We start from the raw sequence: 21,555 nt of genomic DNA, 5'->3' as shown, positions 1-21,555 counted from the left end.
GGGCTAGATGGTCTTTCAGGATCCTTAAAGATCTGATAGTCTGTGGCTCAGTGACTATGCTATGACCTAACCCTCTTTTCTTCCCACCCACACAGAGAAAAAAGTCTGTACCCTTCCTCAATTCCCACCCCAATACAAAGAAAGGTCTTTGTCTCTTTCTGAAGATTTATGTATAGATTCTGATCTGAGGTAACATTCAGGAAACCCCCAATGAGAGTCAAACATAGCTAGAAACAAAGAAAAAGTCCATCATAGATGGAATTTTGGGGAGACGGAGTCTCCATCTGGGTTTGAAGCAATTTAATGTCAGTGTGAGAACTTTTCACAGACTCTATGCTTACTTTGGGGAGAGAACAGAAAATCAATCATGTTTGGTCTAGTGACAGAAAAGTTTGAATGGATCATAACCTGTAAGACCCAAAGACAAAACAGATAACAACTCTTCATTTGCTAATGATCATTTGGTATGCTAGCTGTGTGACCCTGCATGAGTCACTTAATTCTGCTTGCCTCAGTTTCCCCATCTGTAAAATGAGCTGGGAGAAGGAAATGGCAAAGCATTCCCAGTATCTCTGACAAGAAAACCCCAAATGGGATCAGGAAGAGTCAGACACGACTGAAACAACTGGACAACGGAAGCAACAACAAGCACAAAATCAGTGGAATCATAGACCAGAGAACGTTAGCACGTAGAATACCAGAGCTGGACTTTAGGACATATAATGGCAGAGCAGGCAGGCACCACAGAGCAGAGGATGTTCGAACACAGATTGCTGGGGCTGGAAAGAATTTGAGAACATAAAATGTTAAGACATAGCATGTCAAAACTGTAAGGTTTAGAACAGAATGTTATAATTTGTAATCCTTACTTTCTATCAACTGCCTCTTTTCCATCTGCCTGCAGATATGTAAGTGTCTCCTCCATCCTTAAACCAAACCAAAAAACCCACTAGACTTTAACGCGCCTTCAAGCTATCATCCTACATCTCTTTTCCTTTATCTAGCCAAACTCCTGGGGTCTTTCCACTGTTTCCATTTTCTCTCCTCTTTCACTTCTAATCCCTCTGCAATCTGACTTCCCAGCTGAAATTGCTTTCCCTACAGTTATCAGTGATCTCTTACTTGAAAGATGTGATACCCTTTTCCTTCTTCTTGACAGCTCTATAGCATTTAATACTATTGACCACTCTCTCTTCTAAGATACTATCTTTCCTCTGGGCTTTCCTGACAATCTTCTCTCTTGGTCCTCTTCCTACTTGTGTGAGTACTCATCATTTCTTTTGCTAGATTGCCATCTATATCACATTCCTTACTTTTGGGGAATCCCAAGGTTCTGTCCTGGACCTATTCTCGTCTCTCTGTCTCTCCTTTGGTGATCTTGTCAGCTCCCATGCATTCAATGGGGTCAATTACAGGTTCTCTGCAGATAACCCCGAGATCTCCATATCTAGCCCTGGTCTGTCTGCTGAACACCAGTCCTGAATCATCCACTGTTTATTGGACACTTTGAACTGGATGTCCCATAGGCATGTCAAATTTGTTAGGTAAAGAACAGAGCCCATTATCTTTCCCCTCAAACTTACCCCTCTTCTGAGTTTCCCAGCATCTCTAGAGAACACCACCATCCTTTCAGTTACAATCTTTGTCATCTTCACTTTCCCTTACCCAACATATACAATCCACGACCACATCTTACCATTTCTACCTCCACAACATTTCTTGTATTCATCCCTTTATTTCTACTCACATATCCACCACTCTGGTTCAAACCCTTATTCTCCTTTGCTTGGACTATTACAGTGGCCTCATAGTTGGTTTCTTTTACTTTAGAATGTCCCTATTCCAATCCATCCTCCATGCTACTGTCAAAGTAATTTTCCTAAAGTTTAGGTCTGACCATGACGTTCTCCTGCTTAAGAAACTCCAAAGACCCCTTATACTTCTTGTCATTCAATTGTGTCTGACTTTTTGTGACCTCATTTGGGGTTTTCTTGGCAAAGATACTGAAGTGGTTTGCCATTTCCTTCTCCAGCTCATTTTTTTTAGATAAAACAACTGAAACAAACAGTGTTAAGTGACTTGCCCAAGGTCACGCAGCTAGTAAGCATCTGAGATGGATTTGAACTCAGGGCTTCCTGACTCTAGGGTTGATGCTCTATCCACTGTACCACCTAGTTGTCCTCCCTATATTTCTAGGATCAAATAAAAACTCCTCCATTAAGTCTTTCGCAGTTTCCCCCTAACCAGAGGTCCAGAAACTCGAGTTCATCCCAGAGTTTTCTAGCAGCTGAACATACTTGGAAGACCACATGGAGTATAGCATCGGGCAGAGCATATGTACTTGCTCATGAGCAGTGGGCTTTCCATACTTCTACTGCAGAAATCTCCAATATAATTTCCTTTTAGAAATTACTATGGTACTTTGAACAGAATGATAGTATACACTTCACTAAAAAAGGCACTAATAGCCACAAAAACTCCCTCTAAGTCATCAGGGTAACATTAGAGTGTGCCCACACTGCTGAGAGTTAAAAACAGAGAGTTCCTACTAAGAGGAATACTTTCAAAATGATATGATCACATCATGTGCTCAACTGAGTGGGTTTTTAAAAAAATTTTATTTTGCAAACAGAGAAATAACATTTAATAAAGCTATGATTTTTTATGGAAAACTGTAATGATGGGCTAATAATGATTTAATTGAGAAAAATGAAAAATAGAGTAAGCTATGTATTCCAGTTGCACAGTGTAGTACCTCAGACTGCAAGAGCCTGTGCCTTTGAAATGATGACACCCTGTCACTGTGGTGATCCAATCATACTTTAGCTTGGTTTGACTCCAGCATCTCATGTAAATTAAAAGGTCTCTATTATAGAAGATTGTGCTAAAGCCCATTGAGATTCTGCATGCTGCTGTCACTCTTCTGCTCCCATTCGTCCTTGGTGTCCCTTGGGATAGTAAAAGAAGTCTGGTTTTCTATTATATGTAGAGGCTAGGCTATTCCTTCTCAATTAACGTAATATAATTAATGTGTAAAGTCATGATGAAGTTTTAAATCCCTGGTTTAGTTGAGGGAAGGAGAAGGGATAAGAGAAAATTCAATCTTTCCCACTCCCCACATTATCCCCAGGGCAATTCCTTCTTAGTAGTACTTCATCTTGGGCTAGCTAGGGTATGCAGTGGAAAGAGTGCTGGGTCTGGAGTCAGAAAGACCTGAATTCAAATCTGTCCTCAGATACTTACTGTGTGACCCTGGGCAAGTCACTTAACACTGTTTTCCTCAGTTTCCTCATCTGTAAAATGAACTGGAGAAGGAAATGGCAAGCCACTCCAGTATCTTTACCAAGAAAACTCCAAATGGAGTCAGGAAGAGTTGGACATGACTGAAAACAACTGAAAAACAACAAGAAGTCCATCATCACTAGATCTGACCACTACTTCACCAGATGGATAATCCAGCCAGACTTGCTGAGTCATAGATACACCCAGAGGTGTGTCTACTTCTTTTAGCCAATCACAAGATAACTCCTTGGAAGGTGGGATGGGGAGGGGTTGGTGGTGTGATCTGTCTACCCAATGATCCAAGCAGTTTATCCCTCTCAAATTGATAAAGAGTTTATTATACTTCTGATTAACTACTGTTTTAATGTGATCCATTGATTCAAGTGAGCCACCAGGGCCTTTTGTCATTATGCTAATTGTTATTATATTAATTTCATTTCCTTAAGCTATTACATACAATTTTTTAGCTTTGTCTCCCCAGGACCTAAGAGAGTATCTTGTTCAGAACTGGGCATTTGTCAATGTTAACGAATGTGTATTGATTACTAATTAGTTGAACAATTTTGGGGCTGTGTCATGAAGTGGTGAGTTCCCCCTCTTTGGAGGTCTTCAAGTAAAGATTGAATGAAGGTCATTCCCTGTTATGTTGTAGAGAGGATTCTTGATCAAGGAACGAGTTGGGTTGTATGGTCTCCAGGGGTCCTTTGCAACTCTGAGATTTTGGGTACATAAAAGGGACAGGGGATTCCTGTCCTCATAGTCCATGAAAATACACTGAAGATGTGGATTCTAAACCTATTTCTGCCAGTAAGGCACTGATGTCTTAGTCCCATTTTCTTTTCCTGTAAAAAGAAGGATTTGGAATAAATGCTCTCTACAGTTTGTTCCAGCTCTGACATTCTTTGTTCTGGCATTCTCTCTTCTAACATCAATCAAGCTATGTTGTTCTATATTTCAACATTCTATGTTCTAAAGCAGAGGGGTCCAATATGCTGTCTGTCACTTGTAGATGTCCTGCAATTCTCAAGAGAATGCAACCTGAAGATGAAAATGTAATTGGGAAATGTTTAAATGAAAATACAATAAAACATAGATGATGTTAAGTTATGGCTTTCTAAGACAGTATGCAGCCCCTTTGACTTTCACACCACTATGCTAAGGTACCTCCTGGCTCTAACATTCTATATTAAATGTCTATAGTCTAAAGTCCCTTCCCATATTGCTATTAATTCAATCAAACAAAAATAACTATAATGTTTATTATTTGCCAGGTAAGATACAAGTTGCAGGGGTTCCAAAGACAAAAACGAAACAATCCTTGCCTTCAAGAAGTGTACATTCTATCGAGAGAGAAAACTGGTATATATCTAGGCATATATAAGATTTCTGCAAAATAAGAGATAATTTTATGGGGTGGATGTTGACATTGGCATTAATAGAAATGTTGAATAGTGCAGGACCAGGCATAAATTTCTGGGATGCTCTACTAGAAACCTCCTGCCATGCCGATGTTAAACCATTAACAAGCTACTCATTGTATATACCTAAATCCATTGGATTCTATGGTCATGTGATTGATACATCTCCATCTTCTCAGAGAGGATAGTTTGAGATACTTTGAGAAAAGCTTGACTTAAATTGAGGTAAGCTCTATTGACATCAGTTCCTAATTCAGTAATCTTGTCAACAACAAAAAGAAATGAGGTTAGTTTGGCATGGTCTATTCCTTGATGAAGTCATGTTGTAATCATCGTTTCCATTTCTAGATGTTTGCCAACCATCTGTTCAATGATTCATTCTAGAATATTCCTGGAAATTGAAGTCACGCTAACTGGCCTATATTTTGCAAACTCTCTTCTCTTTCCTTTTCTGTAAAAATTGAGATATTTTGTTTTTCTCCAGTCTTTTGGTTCCTCTCCTCTTTTCCATAATCTTTTAAATATTGCTGACAGTGACTCAGCAATCTCTTCTACCAGCTCTTTCAGAACCTTTAGAAGGTGTAGTTCATTTGAGTCAGGTGGTTTGAATTCACGATGGCCAGCCAGGTGCTCTCTTACCACCTTCTCACTTATGTTAACTACTAACTCCTAGTTAATCATTTTTGTTCTGTTACGTCCAGGTTAAAGGTCATTCTCCTTTGAAGAAAAATCAAAATCAAAATAAGAACTGAGTATGATTGTTTTTTCTGTGTCATCAGTCAACACTGCCCCATCCTTACTAAGCAAAGGTCTTACTCAGATGTATGCCGGAGCCAGCTCAAACCAGCTTGAGAGAGCTGATTGTTAAATTTTCAGTTTGAGCATCTATACCTCAGAAATCAGCAAATACTATTAATCAGAGCCTGGTTTATTATTTTGTTGATTGTCTAGATTTAGGTGGTAGAGAACACGTTAATAATACTGATCCTACCTACTGGGTTTCCACACCACCCCCCTCCTTTGGAGAGCTGGTTGTTAAACATTTGCTAGCATTCCCCTGCTTCTATTCCTTCTTTAAGCCTCCTTTTTCTCATGATACTACTTTAAAAGTCCTATTGTTCTTGTCATTACCTTCCTTTGCCAACCTTAGCTTATTCTGAGGTTCAATGTTTCTTTTTTCTTTTTATTGTATTGGAGAGGGGAAGGCAGAGCAATTGGGGTTAAGTGACTTGCCCAAGGTCAATACAGCTAGTAAATGTGTCGAGTGTCTGAGGCCGGATTTGAACCTCCTGATTCCATGGCCGGCGCTCTACTCACTGTGCCACCTAGCTGCCCCTGAAGTTCGGTATATCTAACAGTATTTTTATGAATGTCATACTTATATTCATTCTCTGTTACCTACTTGGCTTGCTTCAATCTTCTGTACATTTCTTTTTAAAACTTTAGTTGGTCAGTGAGTTCCCTGTGTATCCACATTAGTTATTTTTTTAAACATGTCCTTTTCCCCCTTCTCAATGGAATTTCTTCCCTTTATATCTTCAGAACCTCATGAGTTCCAGATTTCCTGGGTTCCTTGCTCAGGGCCAGCTGTCCAGAGGGACGTGCAGCTTCTTAGAGAAGATCGCCATTGAAAGGATCGTTCTGAATCTGAACGGACTAAAAAGCCAGGCCTGACTGAACAGGAGACATGGATATGGGAGTTGCTCTGATAGTACAGATCCAAGGTCAGTGTGAAGTATCTGTTCAGCAGTTCTATGAACTTGTCTTTACCTTCCAGGTGAGTATCCTGGGTGTGATACATTATTTCTTTGTGTTTGAAGTATTTGGTAGCATACTATCAAATCTTACGTTTTTAAACAATTCTGTTGAAGTGATGGAAATAAATAGCTGTCCTATATCTTACATCTATTTTGTATGTTGAGTGGGTAGAGTGGATTATAAAGGAGCCAGCCCTTGAAGGGTGCATAGATGTTTCCTATCATTTTTAGACTAATTTTGGAGAAGCTTAGAGAGAATCTGTTTCTGGACTTGCATGATAGGGGCTGGTATTTTGTGACCTTGGGCAAGTCACAACCTCTGCCCACCTCTGTTTCCTTGTCTGTAAAGTGGGGATAATAATAGCACCTACCTTCCTGGGTTGTTGTAAAGATCAAATGAAATAATATTTGTAAAAAGCATTGAAAATCTTAAAGTGCTACATAAGTACTGGTTATTGTCTATCATTATAGTTATCAATTATTATTGTGTAATGATGAAAAGTCTTCTAATTGCTTGTGGAACTAAATAAATGAATAAGCAACTCACGGATTGCTTATTTAGAGCTGAGCGTATATACATATGCCTCAATTGTCCTCTTTTCCTTTACATCTATGATGAGGCAAGACTACTAAGAGCTTAACCTAAGGGCCCAGCCCATGCCCCATCTGGAAATCATAGCTTGGAGTGGCTTCTTCTCTCTCTTTTTCTTTTTGTTCTTTCCCAACTTTAGGTGAATGACTCCTGAGGTGGAATTGTCCAGGCAGCAACTCTATGTTTTGGGGATGTCTAGTGGCTCCTCCAGAGATCTCACTGAGGGCCAGACCTATGCCGGCAGCAGCAGTGATGACTGGGGCGATAGCGACCTCTGGCAATGAAAGAGGCTATCATTGGATATGGAGAGAAACACTGAGGACATATAGACAAGAAGTGATTGTCTCCACAGGGAAGATCATTCCTGGGAGCAGGACCCTCCAGGACTCTTCCATAAATGCTGGCTATAGACTCAAGAGAGGCACATTACTTGGGAGCCACACTTAAGGGGAACTGAGTGAAGACTCCACAATGGAAGAAGGGTACTCCCAGTGTCAGGAATCACAAGATACCAGCCCTGTGTGTTCTCTATGAATTGTCTCACTCCCTTTGTACTTAACTTTAAGCCCTCTCTGCCTATGGACCTTGTGTGTGCAAGGGGACAATTATCCCTAGGTTTGGAAGGAATGTTTACACCAATTGTGTTTACTGCACTCGCGTAGCAAATATATTTGATAAAAACTAATTATATCTGGATGTGTGATTGTTGCTGAGGAGCACACCAATGGGGGCTTGGGAGGGACAAGATGAGAAACCTAGATCCTTAGAGTTACCCCAAAGCCCCAAGAGTAGTAATAGTTGCTTATTAATAATATAGTAATAAATTAATATATTAAATATAAAATAAATTATATATTAAATAAATTAATTAATAAATAAATATGATTATTATTATAATAGTGCCCCAAATCTTTGAATATAAGTCTGAGTAGACGAGTGAGCTCAGAGGGAGTGCTGAACATATGTTGAACACCAGTACCCCTTCAAGAAGGGACGCTGTTAACCCCTTTTGGGGACTCCCCAATTGGTCAGTGTCTTTGCTCCAATGTAATCAGACCAGGGCCAAGTCCAGCAACATTGTTACCTCTTATTGGTTATGTCTAACCTCTCCCAGGGATTCTTGCCCTTTGAAATGCAACTTTTCTAAAAGGCTTTGTCCATGTTTAAAGAATCTCTTACCTCATTGAGCAGGCAGGAGATATTGGGGTTGGGACCTTCCTAGTGTCTGCGAAATACATGTAATAACCTACCTGTCCAAGCATAACATGGTGGACAGATGGGGTGTATTAGACCCATAAAGAAGGTATGCCCAAAGAAATCAGTAGTGGTAGTGGTGGGGATGAGGGGGTGGGGCTGCATTGTGAAATCAGCTTTGTAGTTCACAAGCCAGTCTTTTTGGTATGGATCCTCCTCTGCCCCACCCCAATCATGTCATCTATGTTCGGTATACAGTTGTTATCTTTAAGATATTAAACAGTTTTTAATTCTCCAGTTCCGGTTCCATTACTCAAACATTCCTCACATTCCAAGGAGTTCACAGGAAAGACCCTGGAGCGAGAAAAGAGGCAGGTTTCTCTTGTTGTCTCAGAGAAAGGCAAGGACTCAGAGTCTTTCCAAACTGGCAGTTCTAAGAAACATTCATCATCAACATTTTCCCATGGGTCCCTGGGGCAACTGAGGAGCTATGATGGTCCTTCAGTCTCCGGAGCAGGGGACTTATATCTAGAGGAGATAATGTCAATTCATCCATTAAATCTCATTATTTACAGGTAGATCTGCTTCAGTCCCAGGACCATAGGATTTACATTCAGAGGAGATCATGTCAATTCACCCATTAAACCTCATTATTTTATGGGCGGAAAAATTTGCCTAAGGTCACAAAGATAGTAAATGAGACAGCTGGGATTGGAATTCAGATCTTCTCCCTCGGCACTATGCTGTTTCCCATGGGGAGTACTTCCCCCACCCATAGTTTCTACAAAAGAAGGGAAAATCCATGATCCATTCTCATACTCTCAGAAGTCTTCTGTATAATCTGATCTAAAAAGGAATGGAGGTCCCCACTATGGAAATGAGAAAGTAGAGTATATGTTTACCCTTTTCAGGGTAAGCAAGGGGATCTGGTGCTTATGTCCTGTTTCTTTTAGTATAGAGTGAGCAGGACTTTTGCATGGAACGGGCCATACCCTAGGAGAATTAGACTGATTTTTCTAGGCTGGTTCAGTAGAAACAAGAATTAACCTTAGAGTAGAGTCTAGGAAAAGGGTCAGAGGCAAGAAGAGTGTCTAGCTATGGAAGACACTATAGTGGACGACAAGGAATCAATCTTTAGGTTACAAGGAGGGGGTAGGCATAGTCTCACATTTTCATGGATTTATTGTTGTAAAGGACCTTGGAGGGCCCTGATGAGGAAGCTAAGGCTCAGAAAGGTTCAGGGACTGCCCAAAGTCACAAAGCCAGCTAAGGGCAGACTGAGAACTCAAACACAAGTCTCCTGATTTCCCAGTCCGATGCTTCAGAAAGAAGAGTGGTAGATTTGAGGTGTGACAAGATCTGGGTTCAAATCCTGCCGTTGCTACTTACAGAATCATTGATTTAGAGCTTGAAGGGAGCTCAGAGGCCATGGAATTCATCCCCCTCATTTTGTAGATGAAGAAAGTGAGGCTCAGATTTACAGTGTGGTCTTGGGGATCTCCTTTGGTCTCAGTGTCCTCATCTGTAAAATGAGGAGGTTGGACTCAATGGCCTCGAAGGTCCCCTTGAGCTCTCAATCTATGTTCCTTCTAGCTCAAAATCTTAGATCCTTCAAGGAATCTGGGAAGGTTGTTGTTTTTCAGTGGCATCCTACTCTTCATGACCCCATTTGGGATTTTCTTGGCAAATATCCTGGAATGGTTTGCCATTTTCTTCTCTAGCTCATTTTATAGGTGAGGAAACTGAGGCAAACAGGGTTAAGTGACTTGCCCAGGGTCATGTAGCTAGTAAGTGTCTGAGGCCAGATTTGAACTCAGGAAGATGAGTCTTCCTGACTCTAGGCCTGGCAGGCCTGGTGGTATGCCCACTCTCCTAGCCTATGAATAGTGGAGTGTGTGAGTATATGTGTTGGAAGTTGTCAGATTCCCTTATTTTTTTTTCTCCTCTATCTCTTGAAAGGGAAACAGCTGTGTTAATATGGCAACGGACATTGGACACAGCCCAAACATTTGACCTCTTGAAGATGGACTCAGTTGAGAAGGAAGGAAGAAAGGAAAGGAAAAAAGGGAAGGAAGAAAGGAAGGAAAGAAAGAAGGGAAGGAGGAAGGAAGGAAGGGAGGAAGGAAGGAAGAGAGGGAAGAATGGAGGGAGGAAGGAAGGAAGGGAGGAAGGAAGGAAGAGAGGGAGGGATGGAGGGAGGAAGGAAGGAAGGGAGGAAGGAAGGAAGAGAGGGAGGGATGGAGGGAGGAAGGAAGGAAGGGAGGAAGGAAGGAAGAGAGGGAGGGATGGAGGGAGGAAGGAAGGAAGGGAGGAAGGAAGGAAGGACCCAGATTTAGGTGTGGAAGACACTTCAGAGCTCATCAAATCCAATTGCCTCATTTTACAGAAGGGGAAGCCAAGGCTGAGAGATTATGTGATTTTCCTGGGGTCACACAGCTTGTAAAGGTCTAAGGCAGCATTTGAATGAAGGTCTTCCAGACCCCAAATCCAAGCCATTATCTACTATGCCATGCCTCTACTGGAAGTCACTCCTTGGGTCATCTTGTCCAACTGTTTCATTTTAGAGAAGTTACTTGTCTAAGGTAAAGGCAGGATTGGATCCCAGGTTGTGTGACTGCAGGGCTCACTGTGCCATAAGCATCTCACCAAGATCTCTGGGGATGGGAATTGGGAGGCCAGGAGGAAGAAGGAGGAGGAGGGGGAGGAGATGAGCACAGTATATTCATGATAAAAGGTCTAGCCTGCACCTTCTCCCACTTGAGGCCCTGGCTCATTGATTCCAGCCAGCTCCTCCTCCTCCTCCTCTTCCTCTTCACAGCCACCTCTCATTGGTTAATGAACCTGGGTTAATGAAGCAGAACCTCACCCACTGCAGGTTTCCCTTCCTGGATCTGCTGATAATTTCAGCCACTGTGGCTTGGTCTTCTCTGCCTCACCCTCGGTCACATTTTCCTGTCTGTGAAGTCCCCTAACCCCTAGCCATGGCCCGATAGCATCAGAGGCCTCTGTGGCCCCTTCTCTGGGGTTTTTGGTCTTTTTCCTCTATAGCCAGAGATTCCCCCTTATCACTGCTTCTCACTCTCCCCCTTTTCTTTCCTCTCCCACCTAAGAGGGGGCACGAGCATCACTCTTTCCTGGGTGTAGGCATCCCTCCTGGGAGTGGCTTACCCAAACCCATAGGGTCTGAACTGGATGCTTTGCAGCTCTCTTGGTACCTGGATCTGAAGATGCATCATGGGGCAGGGACCCAGTCTTAAATCCTGGCTCTTCTATTTGTTATCAGTATGAACTTGAGAAACCCACTTTACTCTTAGACCCAGAGGTGCCTTAGTTTCCACACCTGAAATACAAAGGGGTTGGTCTAGATGGATGAACTCAGATATAAATTCTAGAATTCTATGAACAATTAACAGTGAAAATCAAATTATTCCCTATCTTTTTTGATTCTATAGAAATAGAAACCTTACCTCATGCATGGAAAATATACATATATTATTTTAATCTATTTTACATGCATATAATTTGGGTTTTTATGGACACATGGGGTTTGGGTGGTGTTTTTGTTCTTTATCTGACACTTCTCTCCAGGGGTGTCCTGGAGCCAATTCAAACTGCCTCAACCCAATTGTTAAATTTTCAGCGTGAGGATTTATACCTTGGAAATCCTCAAACCCTATAAATCAGGGCCTGATTTATTGTTTTGTTGATTGTCTAGACTTAAGAAAGTGAGGGAGAAAATGTTAATAATGTAGTTTAAACTTAAAAAGTTTGTTGTGATTATATATATGTATATATGATATATGTATATGTGTATAAATATGTGCAATATGTATATATCTATAGTATATATGTGTGTGTATATATACATGCATGTATATGCATATATATGTTTAGTATATTTAAGAACACCTGGCTGTTAAACATTTCCTAGCACGCCCCTGCTCTTCTCCCCATTACCCAGTCCACTCTATAATACATCAAGGCTGCCTCTCTCCTATAGTACTTTCTATCACTTACTTGAACCTCCATTTAACAGTGGTGCCGAGGACAGCCATCTCTTCATTCCCCATCAAATTGCACTTCAGAGTTCCCTATCATTCCCAAGAAACCTCTTTGTCCTGGAATTCACACCTCAGAAGCCCTCTCCATTTCTGTGGCCCTTCCTTTTGATTGGATGGCCCCTTTAAGAACCTCCATTTAAGAAAGGTTGTAATCATTATTATTACCCACCCTCAGCACAGTCTGACACCTAGAGGTGCTTAATAAATGCTTGTGAATGATTGTTCTACACTTACATTTCTGTGGGCCAAACCATGAGCCTGTGAACTAGTCTGAGCCACTCTCCACCCCTACCTCCCATCCTGCATCAAAAAGGCCAAGCTGACCTGTTCCAACATATGGGTGAGAAAGGGCTCCATCTTTTTCTGCTCCTTTAATAGAGATGAATAAATCCAAGGACAAATGCTTCTGTAATGTAGGTATCATCTGTTAACCCCTAGTCTTATGATACTGACCTGTAGTTAGGGCTCACAGGGTCCCCATGTTCACGGACCAACCCAGCCTCCTTGCTTTCCTTATCTTCTTATAGCCCCTACACTACTGGGGTCCTGACCCCAAAAGAAGGGTTATACTCAGGGGTGGGAGGATAAAGGAAGAAGCGATAGCTTCTGGCTCTGTGGCCTTCATTTTCAGCCCGACCTTTAACCTTTCCCCTTCCCCCAACTTCTTTTCTTTCTCTGCCCTCCCAACTCCTCTGTGGGTGGGTTTTGAATATAAAAGGGCTCCTCCTACTTTCTTGGCTCTCATCTCCTTCCTGTGGTTATTTTGGGGGCTGAGTGCTGGAGTCCGCCACATCCTCCTGAGTCAGTTTTCCATTCCCAACCCCCACAGGGTAGCATCTAGTGTTAGAACACCTCCTCTGGGCTTTAACTCCTGCTTCCATCTACATTAGCCTCCTTCCCATTCACTAGATGAGCTGACTCTTCCCATCAACATCCACCCTGGTATTCTCAGGCTCTTTTCCCAGAACCCCAGGTGTTTTGTTTCATGGCTGAAATATATTTATCTGTGCTAAATTCAAAATTGCTCACTCTCTAAATGAGACCTTAACCAGAATAAGCTGAATGGACAAGTACTGGTTGGCCCAGAAATAAGATGAGTTCACAGATAGCAACTGAAACTTGAGGCCAAGGTGCCATTCTGAGGAAATTTCATCCTTGGCCCTTTCCTCCCACTCAACAAGCCACTGGTCTTCGAATTTCCCAGAGACCAGAAGTGGTCGCAATATGTGGGAGGATGGTTGGGGGACGGATTCTCCAAGTACCTTAGTAGATCTCAGAACAGAGGTTTCCATATGACCGAAATCCAGATGTGTGAAGAGTAGTCTCTGCAGTGTTTTCAGTGCGGCAGTTGGAACAGGTGGCTTCAGTACCCTGTCCGTGGCTGTCATTAATCAAGGTCAGGTTGGAGCACTGGCCACAGAACTCATCCATCCCAAGGGACATCTCCTTCCATTCCCATCCTCAGGGCCCCATATTATTTTGGAGTCAGAGACTCCAGGTTCAAATCCTGGCTCTCCATGTCCCTTCCCCTTTCTGGGCCTCCTTTGTAAAAAAAGAGTGAGGTGGAAGTAGATGAATTCTAAAGTTCTTTTCCAGCTTCCAATCTACTATGTTGTGATGCTTCATCTCCTTGAACCATATCATCTAGCCCTCAGCTCCCCCAGCTCAGATAGTGCCAGAGGACAGACTGCCAAAGCTTCTAAGGACCTGAGCCAGGATATGCTTTGGAAAGTACTTGGTCAACTTTTAAAATGCTTGTCTGGGCCCATTTGAGATTTATTAACTTGGGTGGAGGTAACCCTCCCTCCACCCATCTGTCAGTGTGCCCATACCATATTCTGCTTTTGGTTGGGTCTTGATCAGATGCAATCCTTCCAGCACTCCAGCTTGGCTTGACATCCCAGATTGGGGAATTTACATGTACTAGGGCTGTGGGATGTGCAGGAAAAGGCCCAAGTAAAATCTAGGAATGGGGTTGAATCTTGAGGCAGGTTCTCTACCTCTCTTTGGAGTTCTGGTACTGTAGCAGGGCCTTGAATGCCATCAGTCAAATAGTAAATATTTATTAAGTACCTACTATGTGCCAGGCACTATGCTAAGTGTATAGTCATCTGAGATCTGCCCCACTGTCTCTAACACATGATCTACTGGACTGGGGTGATGAAATTCCCTCAATGTCTAGCACTGTGTAAGAATTTGGATTCAGGAAGGTGACAGATGGAAAACAGGATTCTAGGAGCAGTAATTTGTCCACTCGTCATCTCCAGTATGCCCAGTGGTCTTTCAAAGCTTCAGAGTCTCAATAATACTGTAATGTTGGATGAACCTTTCTCCTTAATAATCTCAAAAGATGTCTGTCAGACAGACTGGGGCTTGTTAACTTCTGTTACATTGTCTGGTGAAGCCTGTGGACCTCTTCTCAGGGTAGTGTTTATATATATATATATATAAAATAACATAAGATTAAAAAGGAAACCAAAACTAAATATGCAAAAAATAGTTACATATACATGTGTACTGTATCTCTCCCCCTACCTTCTCTCTACTCCTTTCTCTTAATATCTGGAGTGAGGAATTATTCTAGGAAGGCTGATCTCTACTCTCAACCGCAAATACATATATAGACAGATACTATAGATACGTAAAAACATCTGTCTATAGATCTAGCTATGGATAGATGTAGATTCTCTCTCTCTCTCGATCTATTGAGAGAAATATAGATACAGAGATACTATATCTATAATACATAATATATACAAGTCAAAATATAACATATGTATCTGTAGTATCTATCTATATATCTGCCTACATTATAGATACATAATATATAGATATATCATCTATATCTATACATTAATATATCTATATCTACAATGTATAGTATAGATAAATAACTATATATATGTTATCTATACAGTATGTGTCATCCATCCATCCATGTGTCTGTCTATCTATCTATCTGTCTGTCTATCTATCTGTCTCTCTGTCTGTCTATCTTCCTCTAGGCTGAAGGTCCATGAACTTACTATATAGTAAGTAACTTCTAGAGAGGCATGGTAACTTGGCAGGGAGGAGATGGGGTTCTCATGGGTGGGGATGTCAGAGGCCCATATGGCTAGAGGGTGTCAGTGTATGGGTATAAGGATGTTTTGGGATCAAGGCCTGCCATGTCTTTCTTGGCTTGGTTGCCTCTGCTATATCATCCTCTGGGTTGTCAGCTCTGGCAGTACTTCTCAGATGAAACATCACTAGGAATTCTAATGCCTGGGGTTGAGTTTGCAGGTGAAGATGAGGAGGGCCGTCGATACAGAAGAAGCACAGGATAAACCCTGGGAACATTGGAAGAGTGAAAGACTCAGGGTGAAGAGGAAAGTCCCCTGGTCTTGAAGCATTCCATGGCAATCCTTGGGAGGAGAAGGAGAGGAAATGAGGTGGGTGCGGAAAATGCTTTGCCCCCATTGGTCACAGGCCACATGATAGGGCAATACCCTGGAAGAGGTAGCAGGTGGGTGGGGATAGCTACAGGATGAGGCAGAGGAATAGGAGCCTTTAGGGGTCATGGGCCCCAGAAAAGGGTGGGGTCCCCCAGTGCTATAACACTCCTCCTCACCCCAAGAATGTGAATCAGAGGGGTGTCCTGGCAAAGGTGGAATGACTTTCACTTTCTCCTCTCTACTCCACAAACAACAGGGCTAACCCTCATGGAGGAGATGGACTGAGAAACTACATGGAGGAGGCAATAGGAGGACTTGGGAAAGAGGATGGGTATAGAGGTAATTTGGATATAACCTCATTGGGCTACCCCAGAGGGGACTAATGGGGAGAATAGACTCCTAGAGAAGGGTAGGCTTCACTGTCTCATGGTGTAAGGTCCAAGAAGACCAGGAATGCTGAGAACTGGACAGGAATAAGTGAACTCCCAGGTCTCATGTAAGACATAAATAATGTAATGAAGCAGTGAAGTTGGGCTCATAACCCCCCCCCACGCACACACATACAGACACATACAGTCACACACACATACACACACTCACACTCATACCCACACACATATACACACATTTACACACACATACACACACACTCACACATACACACGCACACACACACACACACACACACACAGACCTAGGATTTCATCCTTATTGAGAACTGCCAGTGAGGAAATGCATTCTCCCAATGCAGATCAGTAAGTGTTCTGCACCTGTGACCATCTTAGAGTGTTCTCTGTGGCTCTGAGATGTTAAATAATATGCCCAGGGTCACACACTCTATATCAGTGATGGGGCTTGAGTGTAAGTCTGTTGGATGCTTAGGTGGGCTCTCTGTCTGCTACTGCCTGTGAGATACACATACCAACAGACAGACATATACAAACAGACATAGACACAGAAACATACATGTCAAACATAGATGTGTGTATGTACACACACATATACCTATCTATAACACATATGTATACACACACATATACATATATATGGAGAGAGAGAGAAAGAGAAAGGGAGAGAGAGGCAGGGAGGGAGTAGAAGTGGCTATGTAGGGCAATGGATAGAGTACTGGAGACCTGAGTTCAAATCCAACTTGAGACAGACTTAACTGCTACCTGCCTCAGTTTCTTAATTTGTAAAATGGGTATTGAAAATAGCATTTACCTCTCAGGGCTGTGGCGAAGGTAAAACAAGGCAATATTTGTGAAGTGTTTTGCACACTATAAAGTTCTTCATAAATTGCCAGTTATTATTTGTTATTATCATCCCACATACAGATGCATATATACACACATGAACATACATATATGCATGAATATAATTCCCATGTGTGTACCTATGTGTATTATAAAGCAATAACACAAGTATATTATGCACTCACCATATATGTATGGGTATGTAATATTTATCTGCCTATATATTTTTGTTGTTCAGTCATTTCATCTACTTCCGACTCTTGGTGACCCCATTTGGGGTTCTCTTGGCAAAGATACTGGAGTGGCTTGCCATTTCTTGCTCTAGCTCATTTGACAGATGAGAAACTGAGGCAAACAGGGTTAAGTGACTATATATATTGGCACATACAACTTATGTGGCTAAGTATGTGCATGTATGCATATAATACATGCATGTATGCATATAGATATGGCATATATATGTATGCATTGCAGATATACATTGTGTGTGTATTTGGCTTAAAATGGTACTAAGACTTTTTGGGATATCTGTATCTATGTGTCTGTACACCAATTCCTCAACTAGACCTCGGAGGTAGGTACTCCATTTACAACTTAAAGATGAGGAACCAGAGACTGAGATTGTGACAGGTTAAATTACTAGTCCATGGCCACACAGCTAAGAAGAGCTATAGACAGACTTGGAACTCAGTTATCTCCAGATTCTGTCAAGCATTCTTTCTGCTTGAACTGCCTCAAACTTGTGCATAATCTGCTCCTATGGAGACTTGTTGAACACTTTATAGGTTATTCTTTATGGTAGCCCAGTGGCCTAACAACTAGGGTTATCTGCCTTCCAACCCATTACCCTCTGCTTTCTTGCTCTACACCTCTGCCCTTAGAGACCTCCAGGACTCAAGGCACATTCTCCTGTCAAGGTTTCTTGCTCTTTGGCTTGACACTTATTCTCTCTCTCTCTCTCTCTCTCTCTCTTTCCACCCCCCTCTCTCCCCTCTCCTTCCCTCTCTCTGTCTCTCTCCTTCTCCCTCTCTCTCTTCTTCCCCTCCCTCCTTCCTCCCTTTCTTTCTCTCTCCCCCCTGTTATTCTTATTGACACTTATCTGCTTATCTCTTCTTCTACTTTCTCTCCACCTTCTTTCTCTTAATCTCTGGAGTGAGGAATTGTTCCAGGAAGGCTGATCTCCACTTTCATCTTCAAGTGACTGTTAATCCTCTGCTAAATCCTGGTTCATGTCTGCTGCCCCTTCCCCTACCCCTCCCCATCCACCACCCATTCCTCAAAAGGTCAAGGGAGGGGGTACGGTATATGTCCCAGAGCTTCAGTGGCTAGCCCACATTTATACAACTAATCAGTAAGAGAAGCAAGACTCAAACCTAAGTCTCCAGAACCATGTAAGCAATCTTGTGTGCTCATGATGGCTTTTGTTCCCCATTTGAATGGAACCAATTGCAAGATGGCAGATTCCATTGGTGGCTTCTTATCTGTGAGACTGAGATGACTCAGTCATATCACTTGTGTTTGCCACTGTCATCAAGAATAGTGAGTCGAGTGACAGTTGTGGGGGAAACAGTCTTGGGCTTCACATTGGGGTGTCTGTCACCAGCATCCAAAACAATGTGTTAGAAATGAAAGTTAGAAACTCACTGGAAAAGCAAATGAAAGAAAATCTTTTGAATGATGCAGGGGGAATAGCTGGGAGGGTCCTTGTTGCCTTAGTCTGAACACACACACACACACATACACACACACACACACACATGATCCTGGGTCCAACTCAGACATTATTCTACTTTTTTTTTAACATTTTGCATTTTTATTGGTATCTTTGTTTGACATCATTGTCATTTACAAATGTATCCCTCATCCCCCAGCCCAGTGAGTCATAAACTTGTAACAAAGAGCTTTTTTAAAAAAAGAAAGAGAAAAATGAATGAGTCCAGAAAAGCTAAACCCCACATTAGACAACTAGGTGGCACTATGGATAGAGCACGTGCTTGGAATCAGGAAGATTTAAATCCAAATCTGGCTTCAGACACTTACTAGCTGTGTGACCTCGGGCAGGTCTGCCTCAGTTTCTCATCTATTAAAATGCCAACACACTGGAAAAGGAAATGGCAAACCATTCCAGTATCTTTGCCAAGGAAAGCCCAAGGACAAGTCCATGCCATCACTAAGAGATGGATAAGACTGAAGAACAACTACACATCAGCCAAGTTTAACAGTACATACAATGTTCCCCACGCAGAGTCCCCCAGCCCTGCAAAGAAAAGAGATAATTACATTTCTTTATCTCCTTTCTAGAGTCAAGTTTGCTCATTATAAATATAGATTGTTCATTATTCATTCATTCATTCATTATTTACCTAGCTATGTATTATTCATCCATCTATCGATCGATCTATCTATCTATTTATTGCTGTGGTGGTTGGTTTTTTCCATTGACACTATTGTAGTCACGGTACGTCTTGTTTTCCTGGTTCTGCTCACTTCTCCTTGCATCCCTGCTCACATCTCCATTGCACGTATGTCTTCCCATGCTTCTCTCCACTCTCCATAGTCATCATTCCTTAGGCTCAGTAGTATCCCATTCCATTCATTTAGCATAATTTATTTAGCCTCTCATCAAGCAAAAGTACTTTACTATCTTTGTCTACTAGCTACTTTGTCTGCAATTCTTTGCTACCCCAGAAAAGTGTGGCTATTAACATTGTAATATACAAATCTTGGGTTGTGGCTACTACACATACGGCTAATATGGGAATTTGCTTATCTATCCAACCTTGGCTACTAAAAGACTGGCCAATGTGACCACTCAGCCGTGGTTGGCGATATTTGAAAGGTTGTAGAAAATAAGAGAGGTGCTTGAATATTAGAAAAGGACAAATGTCCTGATGTTGTAAAAAGGAAGAGAACAGAGTTCACAGAAATAATAGTGCTTAATGATGATTTCTGGAGAAATTCTAGAAAGATCATTAAAGAGATAGTAGACACTGAGAAAAGGAAGCAGTGATTACAAAGAGTCCTCAAATCTTTATCTCCCAGAACTCTAGAATGCCAGAGGTTTTGTTTCTCTTCCTTTTTCTTCGTTTCAGTGGGCAAAGAACCAAGAGAGAAAATAAATATTTAGTTAAAAAAATCTGAAATAATGTCTTATATTTCTCTTTTCCTTAGCTGGGGGGTTACTTGTTGGAATTGACTTCAATATTTCAGGGATCTGGGGTTTTGTCCTTGTATAGAATCCCTCTACCAGTGTAGAATACACTTCTTTGACTTGACAAGTGATGTTGGAGAGTTTTTATGGCTGAAAAATTCATCTGCCTGCAGCCAACCGGGAATCAATGAGCTTCCCTGACTAACTGCGATGATACTGGGATGGCAGCCACTCGTTAGTCAGTACTTGAAACCTTTCCAACATGATGGGACCTGTCCAAACTTGCTCTCTGCCACCATAGCCTTCCTCAGATGAGCTAATCCATGCATCACCAGTTTGCAGTTTCTGGGAGCATGCATCAAGGCTGAATTGAAGCTTACCTTTGGCCAACAATAAGATATAATCAATGTTGTGGAATTGAAGTAAATGTTCAACTCGTTCTGGAGATCAAGCTACTTTCAAAGATTTTGTAAAAGCATACCAACATAGCACAGCCATACACACACAGATCTATCTATCTATCTATCTATCTATCTATCTATCTATCCATTCATTCATCCACCCCTCCATTCATCTATCTGTCTATAGACCTCTGTAGTGCCTGCGGTTTGGTGTGATTATCCTAGATATAACAGCCTCCTGGTCTTCATAGTACCTACTGTGATGGAATATTGGGGGGAGAACCTCAGTGATGACTTCTTTCTGGAAACCATGTCCAGTTGCTTCTAATGGGGATCCTGCTGAGCTGATTAAACAGTGGGTCCTTAGAATACCAGATAGTTTAGTCTCAAGGAAGCAGTAGTGGACTGGAAATGGGGAGATCTACATTTTAATCCCAGATCTGTCACTGACTATTCCTTGTCCCCTTGGGGAGGTCCCTCATCTTTCCTCTTCTGCAAAATGATAAAGTTGGAGTAGATTATTTTTGATTCCTCTTATTACTCCAAAATTCCATGAGTATAGGATTTTAGATTTCAGAGAGACTTCTGTGGCTACCCAGATCATCCCATATCCAAAAGAAAAACAATTATAACATGTCAGGCAAATAGTTATCCAGTGTCTACTTGAAGACCTCCAACTGGGGTTGGGAGTTAAGGGAGCCTTTCACTAACAAAATTCATTTTGGCATCTGTGTGATGCAACTGAGAGAGTGACAGCCCTGAAGTCAGGAAGACCTGGGTTCAGATCTGACCTCAGACACTTACTAGCTGTGTGATCCTGGGCTAGTCATTTAACCCTGCTTGTCTCAGTTTCTTCATCTATAAAATGAGCTGGAGAAGGAAGTGGCAAACCACTTTACTATCTTTGTCAAGAAAACATCAAATGGCGTTATAGAGAATCAACCACTACTGAAACAACTCAACAACAACACCTGTTAAGCACTTTTCCCCTGGCATCAAGCCTCAATCTGGC

Source organism: Trichosurus vulpecula, chromosome 7, assembly GCF_011100635.1.
Source record: "Trichosurus vulpecula isolate mTriVul1 chromosome 7, mTriVul1.pri, whole genome shotgun sequence".
Classification (NCBI taxonomy): Eukaryota; Metazoa; Chordata; class Mammalia; order Diprotodontia; family Phalangeridae; genus Trichosurus; species Trichosurus vulpecula.
Note: the sequence above shows the minus strand (reverse complement) of the source record.